This window comes from Neopsephotus bourkii, unplaced genomic scaffold, assembly GCF_033783945.1.
Source record: "Neopsephotus bourkii isolate Nb327-2 ecotype Australia unplaced genomic scaffold, CSIRO-AGI_Nbou_v1 NB_1634, whole genome shotgun sequence".
Lineage (NCBI taxonomy): Eukaryota > Metazoa > Chordata > Aves > Psittaciformes > Psittacidae > Neopsephotus > Neopsephotus bourkii.
The window spans coordinates 4,984,027-4,997,352 of record NW_026902109.1 but is presented as its reverse complement, the minus strand read 5'-3'; the positions used below and the strand labels follow the sequence as shown (position 1 = coordinate 4,997,352).

The following is a 13,326-nucleotide window of genomic DNA, read 5'->3' as shown; positions in this document are numbered from 1 at the left end:
AATATAATACTAGCAAACCTTTTTTGCTCCATCCCTGGCAGTGTTCAAGGCCAGGTTGGACAGAGCCTTGGGTGATATGGTTTAGTGTGAGGTGTCCCTGACCATGGCAGGGGGGGCAGAACTTGATGATCTTAAGGTCCTTTCCAACCCTAACTATTCTATGATTCTGTGATTCTATGATTGGACTGGGGAAATATTAAATTTTTTTGCTCTATCCTCAACTGTCAATACTGTTTAAATCAACCCCAAAATGGAAAGCTCCAATCTTTCCCTAACTCCATCCATTTCCATACTGCTTCAGTAAATAACAAAACATCTCTAAATGATGAAATGCCTCCTCAGTAAGACCAGTGATTTTCCTTGCCCCAACTCTTCCAAGACTTTTGCTTTCTGAGCACATTTCTTAACACAATAATATATAACTTTAATCCTCAGCACAACCCTACATTTGGCATATCCATTCTGAGCCCAGACATGAGAGCCTGACAAATTCCCAACCTCAACCTTTATTGAAAATAACTGTGGAGTCCTTATGCTTCCATAGAATCAGTCAAACAATGGCTGCAGATGCCTTTATCTGGATAAAAGACAAGCATATGTCAGTGCCACACAAAAAAACCCAAGACATGCAAACTTGGTCAGAAATTAGGCCACATAGTTAAAGTGGCAATAGCTGTTGCTTTGTGAAGGTTTGTTTGCAGTAGGGAAAAGCAGGGAGAAACGTTACAGAAACAGTCACAAAGTAATTTAAACTATGTAATCTCATCAGATCCTGGGAGCGTAGAACCCAGAAAAAAACTAAGAGTATGTTTTTGGGGGATGTGGCCCAGCTGAAAAAGACTTGAAACAGTACTGACAAGGCCTAACTTAATGGCTATTTGATTCTTGCTGTGTACCAGGGAACTGGAGTTAACGAAGAAGATAATCTTTGCCTCCAACTAACCCTTCCTCCTAAGCAGAGGAAAGTGCACTGAATTTTCATCAATGTTATATAATCTTCAAGGACTCTCCATGTCAAATTTTTCAACCAACATGCATGTTTCTACAATAACTTCAGTTCCTTACCAGCTGCGTGCACAGGAGCTCTGCACTTTTGAACAGCTGAGGAAGAGAAGTGAAATTCACTTGAAACTTACACAAAACTTTGTCTATACCCTGTTTCAATCAAATGCTGTAAGCACAGACTATCTTCATAGATCATAGAATCATTTAGGTTAGAAAAAGACCTTTAAGGTCGAGTCCAACCATTAACCTAGCACTGCCCAGTCCACTGCTAAACCATGTCCCTAAGCACCATATCTCCACTAACTCCAGCAACAGTGACTCCACCACTTCCCTGAGCAGCCTGTCCCAAGGCTTTATGACCCTTTTCAGTGAAGAAATTCTTCCTGCTATCCAACCTAAACCTCCCCTGGTGCAGCCTGAGGCTGTTCCCTCTTGTCCTATCGCATCTTACTTGGAAAAAGAGACTGACACCCACCTCACTACAACCTCCTTCCAGGCAGTTGTAGACAGCAATAAGGTCTCCCCTCAGACTCCTTTCCTCCAGGCTGAACGACCGCAGTCCCTTTAGCCTCTCCTCATAGTATTTTAGACCCTTCACCAGCTTTGTTGCCCTTTTTTGGACATGCTCCAGCAACTCAACAGGTTGTGATTTTCTTTTTCATTTAGGGGCCCTAAAATGAACACCGTATTCCAGGTGGGGCTTCACCAGTGCCCAGTACAGGGAGACACTGATCTCCCTAGTCCTGCTGGCCACAGGATTTTTGATACAAGCCAGGATACTGTTGGCTTTCTTGGCCACCTGAGTACACTGCTGGATCATATTCAGCTGCCTGTTGACCAACATCACCAGACCCTTTTCTGCTGGGCAGCTTTTCAGCCAGTCCAACCTGTACCATTGCATGGATGGTTGTGATCCAAGCACAGGACCCAGCACTGAGCCTTGCTGAACCTCACACAACTGGCCTTGGCTCATCCATCCAGGCAGCCTGTCCACATTTCTCTGCAGAGCCTTCTTACCCCCAGGCACATCAAGGCTTTATAAAGTCTAGATAGACAAAAACCACAGCCTTTCCCTCATCCACTAATCAGGTCACCTTGTCATAGAAGATGATCAGGTTGGTCAAGTAGGACCTGCCTTTCATCAACCCATGCTCACTGGGCATGATGACTGGTTGTCCTGTACATGCTGCATGGTGGCTCTCAAGGTGATCTGCTTCCTAGCCTTCACCAGCACCAAGGTCAAGCTGACAGGCCTATAGCTTCCCAGATACTCCTTCTGGCCTGTCTTGTAGATAGCCATCACATTTGCAAACCTCCATTCAGCTGCGACCTCCCTGGTTAGCTAGGACAGCCGATAAATGATTGAAAGTGGCCAACTGAGCACTTCTGCCAGTTCCCTCAGTACTCTTGGGTGGATCCCATCTAGCCCCTTAGACTTATGTCAGAAGCATTCATTCTTGTGATTAATGGGAATGTCAAGTATCTTGATAAAAGGATTATCGCATTTCCCTTGTATTATTTTCCAGAGCAATGACATTTTTCAACAGTCTTCAGAAATACCAAACAAAAATACTACCTGCTATAGCAAAATTCCTATATATAAATCTCATATGGATATTTATTTATTTGTGCATTAGAAAGTGATTCAAATTATAGTTATATCTTGATTAAAGGGAGTAGTGGGGAGAAGGAAAACAACTCAAATCATGCAAGAATGCCACTGTCACTGGGCTGTAATGAACCTGTAAGCTTACAAATTGGTACCAGTACACTTGGATACATACACAGACTCTCAGAAACTACTCCCTTCAGTGTAATGTGGATGAATCTGCATGACTTAAACTGACCTTTAATTGTAGATCTAAGAAGAAGCTGAGAAAAGTAAAACATGACATCCTATATTCCCCCACTATTTAGCAGAAATGAACCTTGCAAACAAGAATTTTAGCCAATACCTGAGGGACTTTTCACAAGGTGGTGAGAATCTGATTATCTCAGATTCTTTCCCTGTGGAATACTAATCCTGAATAACTGGACACAAAAGCTCTCCTTTAGAATGTCAAATAAGTTATCTGCTTCAGTTTAAAGTTAATTAAGATGCAAATTGAAGACACAATGCTACAGCATAACTCCCTAACCCTAAATGAAGACATTCAATAGTATGAAGAACAGCTACTCATAATAGAACAATCTTCATGCCAGTATGTTTAGACTAAATGGAACATACTTCTTGCGGTAACCAGAGCCAAGCAAATTTAACTTTATGCTGTTGACATGGTTCTTGACTTACGAGGGCAGTCTGCATTTAACAGACAAATTCAGACAAAGTGTTCTTCACATGAAATAATTCCCTTTCTTGGGGAAGGAAAGACAACAATGGAAGTCCAGTTCAGCTGACTAGTGAATGCCAAAACCTATTCCATTACATAAGAGTAAAGACAAAACTCAGGAGAGACAGCAGGACTTTTTAGTGTGTTTTTATTTATTCATTTTGTTTCAAACCCAGCAGGAACTCCTTTAGATTATCTACTATAGATTCACTCCAAGACAACAGAATATTTCCATTTTTGATTTTGTCTATCTTCTAAAACCATTGACTACAGCACTCACAAGTAAGTCTAATACATACTCAACTGGTCCTGTGAGAGTAATTACAGCTTAACTTAAAAAAGCATAAACAAAATTTTAGTACAAAACACGGTGGCTGAATCAACTTGAATATCAGGAGTGAAACTATCAGAACAGTGACTCTATGCAAAATATTTACTTCAGACCCTTGTTCTAATCATGTAGAGTACAAATTAGAGACAAATAGAGACAGTCATTAATTCCACAGGGAACAGAAATCATCAAAACATACTTCCAGGAAATGTTATGTTAAATCATGAAACTTATCACTAAGTTCCTAATAATGACCTCTGACAGACATATCTAAAATATATGCTGGAGGATACTGTTGTCGTGACTCACTGATATACCTATTCACTATCACTCCTGGGAAGTGTTTAAATAATATATCACTCCATATAATGATGAGTAAAACTCTCCATAATTTTTCAGTTCTTTTTTGTTTGAGAACATGAGAAACTCCCTAATGATTTCACAAATGGTTTTGTATGTGGTCCCTACCTTTCCTGAATGGTAACAATGGAAAGAATGTGAACTGAAACAAAGCAGATTCCTTTTCTGTTGCTGACTGGTTTTGCATTAAACTGTGGTGAGTAAAATAAGCCACTACTGACACATGAGACCTCCAGCAAACATTGACAGGGAAGTAGCATACAATATCAAGCAAATTGTCCAGAAATCAAAAGACAAATACTAGTGAAGGGTGGAAGAGAATGCAAACTTGTAAAGCACTGAAAGCTTTATTTTAAAATATATTCTAGGCACAGTGGGACATATAGGACTTCATATATTTTTACTGCAAGTGGCCTTAAGTAAAAAATGTCAGGTAAGTGGCAATGTAAGCAAAGAATACAAACACTTTGAAGTAGGACATAAAATAGCCATCAAGTATTTCCAGTAGTTGTGAAAAGAAGAGCAACAGAAGAAAGGTCACTGGCATATGTATTAAATTATATGCAGAACATTTAAGAGGCTAATTTTGCCAGACTTAAAAGGGTCAGGAACTTTTCCCTTAATATTTGGATTAAATTTTTGCATTAGCTCATGATATGATATAGGATTAAATATTCTATATCATATCAGATATGAAAACATACACCAACAAAAAACCAGCAGAGAATCCTCTCTCACTGTGAAATTGAGCAAATGAACTACATTCATTACATGATAATTAATACTACCATCAGTTAAGACATTTGACTGTAAAAAAAAACCTGTGCTATGAGTAAGAACTCTTTCTCGTTGTCCCTGATCTAATTTACAACAACTTTTTCTAAGAAGAAAATCTAAGCTAGAAGTTTATCAGTACTGTGTTAATTCCCACTACATCAGTAATGGGCACTGATCGAAGTAGGCTTCCAGTTCTCACTTAGGGTACAAAAACTGTTACAAGCAGATTGGACTTTGCATGCAGATACAAATAACCAGAGTAGAAACTGTTACCAGAAACCTTTTCTAAATTTGGCTTCAGATAAAACTTTTTTTTTTTTTAATCCAAATAAAGAAGCTTTGCAAAATCAACTCTTGCAGTTAAACTGTTACAGAGCCTGGCATATTCACGCCTATGTTCCTCTTGTGGTTCTGTGTGTAAGGAGGGGTGGACTGTTAGAACCTGGTACTTATGTGAACATATGAATTACCAACTTCTTTAAAATGTTAATCTTTTGATCAACAAGTATCTGATACAAAATACCATGATATATATGTAAGGAGGGAATATATACAAGGACACTTATAGCTTTTGGAGATTCTCTCATACACTGGTATTCTGATACGACACTGAGACTTTTATCCATTTACAAATATCCCTATTCCAACAGTGTATTTCTACTTGACTAATTCACACAGAGAAGAACATCAAAATTGCTGTATCAGATAAGAGAACTAGGTCTCCTCCAGCTTTCTCTCTCACAGTGGGAACTACTAAGTACTTTTCTGTCTCACAGTGGCAAGTACTAAGTATCTTAAGAGAAAATGCAAAAATCTTCGTAAGAAACAGCTCTTTTTCAGTAACATGGCCACACTTTTTGGCTTTCTTCCCCCCCACCCCCCCCACCTCCCCCAAGCTGTTAGTTACTTTCTGGCTTTTACATTGAAACATGAGACTTTTACGTCTTTTAGCCTTTACTATGTGATTTTTTTATGCAGGCAAACAGCACCAAGGCACATCACCTTAGAAAGAATTGCACAGAAGTTGCATTGTGGGATTCAATTATCACAGTGTACTATACTATACAGGTGAAATTATGCATACATATTTTTAAAAGTTTTTTTTTTTAATCAAAGTTATATTTGGTTTCCCCTGAAAAGTTCTTTGCTACTTTTTCTAGGAATTTCAAATACAACAACATATTGACATCACTCTATTCGTGGTTGCTCTGTGTATTAGATTTTTACATAGCTATCTGAAGATTAGGGTCCCTTTTAAACTTACATTGATATAAGAAAGCAGATTCCTTTCCAACAAGCTTACAGGCTTACAAAGGAACATGGGAAACTGCTCAACATACAGCACCAGAAATCCCCACAGGAAGTATTTTTGTTGCGTTAATTATACTGGTACATGACTATTAATGCTCTGGATTTCAATCAGTCAATTTGTCCAAATAACAAGTAAGCAATGGCACAAACATACGCTGTAAGAGCAAATCAGCAAGTCACATGATTTACATGCTTTCCCTATTACACAGATTTTACTGTCATATATTTATGACAAAAAAGGTGGCTTGTAAGAACAAGTGGATGGAGATGTGGCTGCTTCCTGTGTCTGAGGCAAAATGTTTGGTTTTGAAACAGTTCATATTTACAAGTCCTGTTTTCTCCCAATTACCATTTAGAGACACAGAAATGAAGCTGTTGACTCACTCAGGTTCAGCTCTTCCATGTCTCCACCATGGGGGCTGACCAGATTCTCTACTTGGTTATCAACTGGAAATTGCTTTCTAACCTTTTCTGTATGCAGCTAAGCTATAAGAGAGAAAGGTGGTTTTAAGCTTTTTACCTACTTGAGAGATAGAGAATACTGGATAGAAGGATTTACAAACTGAAAAAAAAAAAAAAAAGGAAACAAAAAGAACCCATATCTGACTATTGTTGCAAGAAAGAGAAGAAAGAGTGAAAACTCCAGTTCTTTTCATGTCAGCTTCCTCTCTTCCTCCTTGTGCCTGCAGCACTCTTCAACATTTTGGTCAATCAGAAATTAACATTTTGCAGACATTTATTGTTTTACACTGTGACGCAGCAGGCAAATTCCATGTATAATATTAGAGTCCCTCTGAGTTGGTTTTGTCATTTGTTTGGTGTCCTGTCCACTGGATAAAAGACATTTAGATTTAATAAACAGTAGTGTATACTCTCACAGAAACAAAACCAGATTTGCAGTAACCAATATTTTTGTTCTGAAATTACTTATATTGGAGTCTCTTGCATTTCTGCAAAACATTTAAATATGCTGGGGTTTGGGTGCATGTTTATTTAATTTAATCACATTTAATTTAGGACAATTTTATTTGGTAGGCATGGCCTGAAAAGATGAGCCAATATGTCATTTAAATCACATATGTTTTTTTCAGAGCTCTCTTTACCAGACACACCAACAGGAAAAGAATAAGAAGGATGCCAAATACAGAATGCAATAGCCAAAATGGACCTGCAATAATTCAAATTTTGTGGGGTTTGTTTTTGTTTGTTTTGTTGTTTTTTTTTAACCAGAAAGTTGTAGTGCATCATTACTGGGCATGGACAAGTGACCTCTGTGATGAAGTAGAAGCAGATTACAGTCTGGGTAACTAACCAAGATTGTCAGCATAAAGATTTTAAACTTTCTCAGGAGCAGCAGCTACTAAAGCTGGAATATCTAAAAACTGCTGTAGCTTGCCTTAATTGAAAAAGACTTAATCGAATTAGTAAAAGCTAAAAAAACACCCTGAACCTTTTGATGAAAAAGAGAACAAACATGTATGTTTTGCAGGCAAATGCCAGAAAACAGTAGGCTGAAGCCAGGGAAGGAAGTGACTAAACACGCAACTGTAACCATTTGGAATAAATCATTTTTATGCTAGTCACAGTGTGAATGAACATAATTATATGCTTCTTAACTTTGTTCATGTTTTTTTCTTTCAGTTGCAAATCTGCTCAACTGTCATGTTTAGTTTTCTCTTCAAAATGTTACTAATGCTGTATAATAACACATCACTCCGCCTGTCTTTGGATTTGAAATCACAGTCTCAGAATACCACACTTGAGTCCAAGCATGAGTCCTAATAGAGGTAAGCTAGAATGTGTTTTTCCCTGTAGAGCTGTCCATGCATAAGCAAGTGAAATGAGAAAATGGGAATTATTTAAGAATATTTCCACAGGTCAAATGAAATCAAACTATTCTGCATTCCTTACTTGCTTACACCTGTATTACTGTTCGCACTGAAGAGCAGCAAGACTAGGGAGTACAAGAACAATTATCTTATCTACTAATGTAAGTCTAAGCCTAAGAAATGCTGTGTATATATACATTTTATTTCAACTTGCTGAAAAATGTTAGCCACCCATCACAAATTTTACATGGAAAATTACAGGCAATATTCAGCAGATTTCAAAATAGTTTTCCAAACGGTACTCTTGTAACATAAAAAAAAGGTCCTGCAGTGAACAGAAGTTTTCAAGCTTTATTAATCAAAGATTTAAGATAATTTCACATTTAAAAAAAAAAAGCCTGTTTTCCCGTATTTCACGATGATATTTTCCTCACATGGAACTTTGCTATTTCATCATTCTAGATGAAAAAAAGTGCATCAAAATAAATTATACCAATAGCAAGTAATAAGAGCAACAACACATATGGAATAACTTGTGTTGGAAGTCCAAAAAGTAATAGATGGCTTAAGATGGAAAAGACACATTTGAAAGTAACCAGTGTCAGACAAAAAGCAAAGCAAGTTATCTGTTATGCTGATCAACTTATAGGATAATTAAATGTCACTATCCCTTCTCTCATAAGTGGAGATACTAAGACCAAAAGAAAATTAGAATAAAAGCTGAAATTTGAAAGCAAGTTATAAGATTTTTAATGTCTTTTGATATGATGTGGATGTCATGACTTCCCTATAATGAAAGTTCTTGCCGGTTCCATCCCTCCAGCAAAAAGCCACAACAGACAATAGATATTCCCATGCTGAACTGAACTCGACAGCTTCAGCATATAGTGAGATATCAAGGCAGTTTAATTTGGAAAACCAAGGAGCAATTAATGAAATGCATAATAGGGAATGTCTGAAATTCCTAAGAACACGTGTGAAGATGCACTGTACAACTGAGCAACTGACAAATATTTGTTCCTCAGATATATGTATACGTATTTGTTCCTCAGTATACATAGGGTAGCAGATAACAAGGAGAAGCTTTAGGCAAAGGCATGAAGGCAGAGACAACAGCTGAGGAGGAAAGGCTAGCCCTGAGGATTTTAACTACACATCAACATTGAAGACTGCAAAGGTCTAGGATTCAGCGGAAAATAAAACACTGTCAAAATGGCCATATTACTGACACTACTACCACTTCATTAGTCCTCAGTCAAATGTTCCTGTTCTTACCAGTAAGACAGGACATGCTCAGAACATCCTCCTTTCCCTCTGGCCAGAATGGACACTGTCAGGATCATTTTTAGTTCTCCCAATAAAGTGTCTTTCTGTCAAAAACATGTATTTATATAAATCTTCTATCAAAACATACCCAGCTAAAGGAAAACGTCACTGGAGGATGCCTCCAGTTTTCCAATTCATTGTTCAAAGAAAAAAATGTGGTTTTGTGCATGCATATGCCCCACCAGGCTATAGTTAAATTGCTCATAACACTAGTTCCAGGTAGACTATCAGAGCCAAATATTCCAATATCCTGAACAACCCCATGATTTTCTCCTCAGTCTGACTGTTGCCAGACCCTCCCTGCTCTTAGTCCTCTTTCCCTGTTTCTTCAGAGAATTTTCTGTTGCCTCAATTTCCCTTGCCAGAATGTTCCTTGAAACTGGCTTTCCCACAGTTCCCTTGCCTTGTATCTGCCTTTAGCAAATCCTGCATCCTGAATTTCCTCTCTGTCTTCCCACGCTCTGATATTTACACCGGGACTTACACTCCCCCAGCTCTAATCTGATCCTCATGGAACAGCAGGTTCATTTAATCACTGGCTCAAAAATTGCAAACACATTTTATTAGACTTATCTACTCTTAATGATACAGTAGCACACTACAGTACCATTTAGAACAAACTACTATTGCTAACCCAGCTGACTCTTAGTTTCTTTATAGTGAAATAAAGTCAAGGGAAAGACATATGTTGTCACTTCATAAACCAAAAAGAACACAGCGCAGCACTTGTTAACTATGGTTCTCCAAAGGATCATGCAATTACACACATAAAGGCACTCCTAGACCCAGGTCCTCTATCTGTGAACAGAAAAATGCTGTATCCAGAAGTCAAAATTCTGAAGTTTGTATGCTAAGAACATAATGCAGTGTGGCTAGAAAAGATCATACTGGTTTTCTGAATGGATTTCTTATGGGAGTAACAGAAATGTAAATATTTTTGCGGTTTTTTTTTTTTTTTCTTTTTTTTTGGTAACAATACCATTGGACAAGAACTGCATTGTAAAGAGTAAGAAATGTCCTGAGGGAGGCTCAAGTGACAGAACAAGGGAAGGTTTTGAATGCTGATTTACGTGAAATCCCACCAGCATCTCGTAACTTCTGGTTCCTTAGGCTTTGGGAAGTTTATATCTCTTCCCTGCATCCCTCATCCCCATTCTACTGTAGCCTGATCATTCTGTCACTCCCCTTTTTCAAATGTACTTAGCAAAAAGATGTACCTGGTCATTAGAGGTGCTTTCTCATAACCCTGAAAACTGCAAGATTTGCTGTTTCCCCTTTCTTCTTCAAAATGTTTAAATTCCAAACTAGTTCTGTGGAGGAACAGAACTTTCACAGTGTATGTCATCTTTTGATTCACTTTCTACTATTCCAGCTGTGGTCCATGTTAAGCTTTCCATAGGGAAGTTGCATCTAAGTACAGACACCACAGCTACAATGAACAGAAACAGAAAATATACTAGAATATAACTATATAAGCAAAACTAAAATCAATCATGAAACTAAATTAAAGCAAATTACTACAAAATCAGGTAATTGTGAAATCCATCTAGTACAATTTCCAGTCAGAAAACCTATTGAAAGTTTAGTAACAAGAGGAAAATCTAGGCCATCACTACCTTGGGATAGTGCACCATTTCCAACAACTTTGAGTTTTATTTGTCTATCGTTCTAATAAAGAAAATAATGTCTTCATCACAGGCTCCACCCAACACATCAGTTTTCACCTGCATAAATGTTAAGACATATTTAGGTACACATTTCTCAAAGTATTTTCTGATCTATGCCATTTTCCCTGTCTATGAAATCCCCCAAAACCAAGTTGGAATGATCATGGGGATGTACAACTCAAAACTAATAAGCTTCACAGGTTCTGTGGCATCTCAATTTATGTCTAAGGCTGAAATCCCAAAATATAAACTGTGTGCAAGAATACATACAAACTCACATGCAGTACAGCTACATTCACACCAAGCCTTCAACAGACTCCTGCATTTTAGGGACTCAGGAATTGTAGCTTATGCGTAAGAGAAGTTAACTACTTTGGCCTCAATTTCATTCTTCCTGGCTACATAAGTTATATGGTAATGCAACAGGGTGGCACAGCTGTATAAGGTGGGGTTGATACCTGGCAAAGATTAAACAACTCACAAAAGTTATCTAAAATGCAGCTTTAACATAATTTTCTATTTTTCATAGTTTATAATGTGGCTGGACTGGTCTGAAATTTTGTATTAAATATTTCCTACTGGGCACAGCTTTATTTCCACAATATGAAAATAATCCCTTCAGATGTACGAAGATACAGAAATGAAATTTTCAAAACCTGTTTATCAGACACTGGCACTTTTCCTGCTTGTGCAATTCAAAAAGGATCTCGGTAAAGAAAATTCAATTTGGCAATCCATTAACATAAATTTGATGCTCTCTCTGTTCATCTCTTGATGTCTCACCCCTTTCAGAAAAATGAAAATAACTCATGGTAAAAGAGTGGCTGTTCCCTCTTATTTGTCCAGTATTATACTGGCAATTATTAAAACCCTGGAAGAGCTGCTGAAGCTCTGCTGACTCATGGTGGCAGAGAAGTTACTTGTTAACTCCACATGAAGATGGAGGAGGGAGAGAAAACGAGGAAAATTCAGAGACTAAAATTTGGGAAGAAGGGACAGAATGAGCTGATATACTGAGTAGCACCAACTCTTATGAAAAAAGAATTTGGACGTTATCTGAAGCTTTACATGCTGTGTTTGAACCAGCTGAAGATGCAGACCCAGTTTCATGCCACCTAAGTTTAGGAACCTAACTGAGCCATGTCAATAAAGAGTTTACTTCTTACAGGTACCTCTACTATCAACAGAGGAAGAGCAGCAGTTCTAAGAGGCAAATTGGCTTACCAAATGTCTGAATTGTTTTCTGAAACTGTCAGTCCATCAAGTACAGAGAGACCCCAAAGCCTACAAGTGCACCCGGACTGACATGTAACACTGCTATCAGCAGTTCCCAGTGCAGTCTGCAGTTTGTTGTTGGCTCCTCAACCCTACAGATAGATCTCAGGGCCAGAAACAACCTGTAGTAGAGAATGAGAGATGGTGAGAGTGACAGAGATTAATGGAGTTAACCCTTTTGATCTCCACAGATCTGACCTAAAGGGGAGAATTTTCACAGGATGTGTCTTGATACAGGTATGTATTTCTGACTGATATGAAAGATGTTTACAGCTGTTAGCCAGGGGTAACAGTGCTCCTAATTTAGGCACTATGGATAGGTGCATTAATACTAGTGGGATTACTCTAAGCCTGAAGTCATTCACAGACTAAGTAAATACCAAGCAATGTTGGCATTTTAATGTGTGGAAAAATTCAGGTTTCACCTCATTTTAAGTTCTATGCTCACAGCAGTGAATAGTAGGGGGAAAGTCAAAGCACATTACTCCAAGGGGTAAGGGTTATGCCTCAGAAAGGAAAAGCAGTTCTCAGAGCTGTCTGGTTGCATTTGAGGGACTATAATCTGTACTCCTAATGAGCAGTATACTTCTCTTCGGGCTCTAGACTATTCCTGCACAATAACGAGCCATGATTTTATATTTCCCCACCATCATCTCTGATCACATATTTCTTGGTCAAGGAGGACTGCCAGCATAGTGCATTTGCTGTAATGCCATCTTACCTTTGCTCTACACAGACAAGAGGATGTATCCTTTCTCTACTACATGCAGGACAGAAGGGAGGAGTAAGGAAAGAGAAGGCAGCCCTTTCCGTGACGTTTAAGGACTGCCCAGAGTCACACATCTAAAAAAGCCCTCTGCATATTTACCTTCACATAAAATCCTGTACACATCATAAGTTATAGTAAATGCAAATTCATCTGATTAAGGTACTACACCAAGCTGCTTAGTCCCTATATTGTAAGGGTTACAGAAGGCTGTGTTTGAAGTGTTAGTGCTGTGGAACAAAGTGACAGCAAGTCAGGAAATAAATGAGCACAATACTCTCTTCTAACCTCCTGGCACTGCGCCTTTTAACAGAGAAGAAAAAAGCAAAAAGGCAAAATGTCAGCTCCA

At 38.2% G+C, this 13,326-nt stretch overlaps 1 protein-coding gene across 4 annotated transcripts in view; it reads right to left on the bottom strand.

Annotated features, from left to right (window-relative positions):
* CTNNA3 (catenin alpha 3) overlaps positions 1–13,326 on the bottom strand; it is a 739,429-nt gene that overhangs the window by 473,038 nt on the left and 253,065 nt on the right. The window lies entirely within an intron of this gene.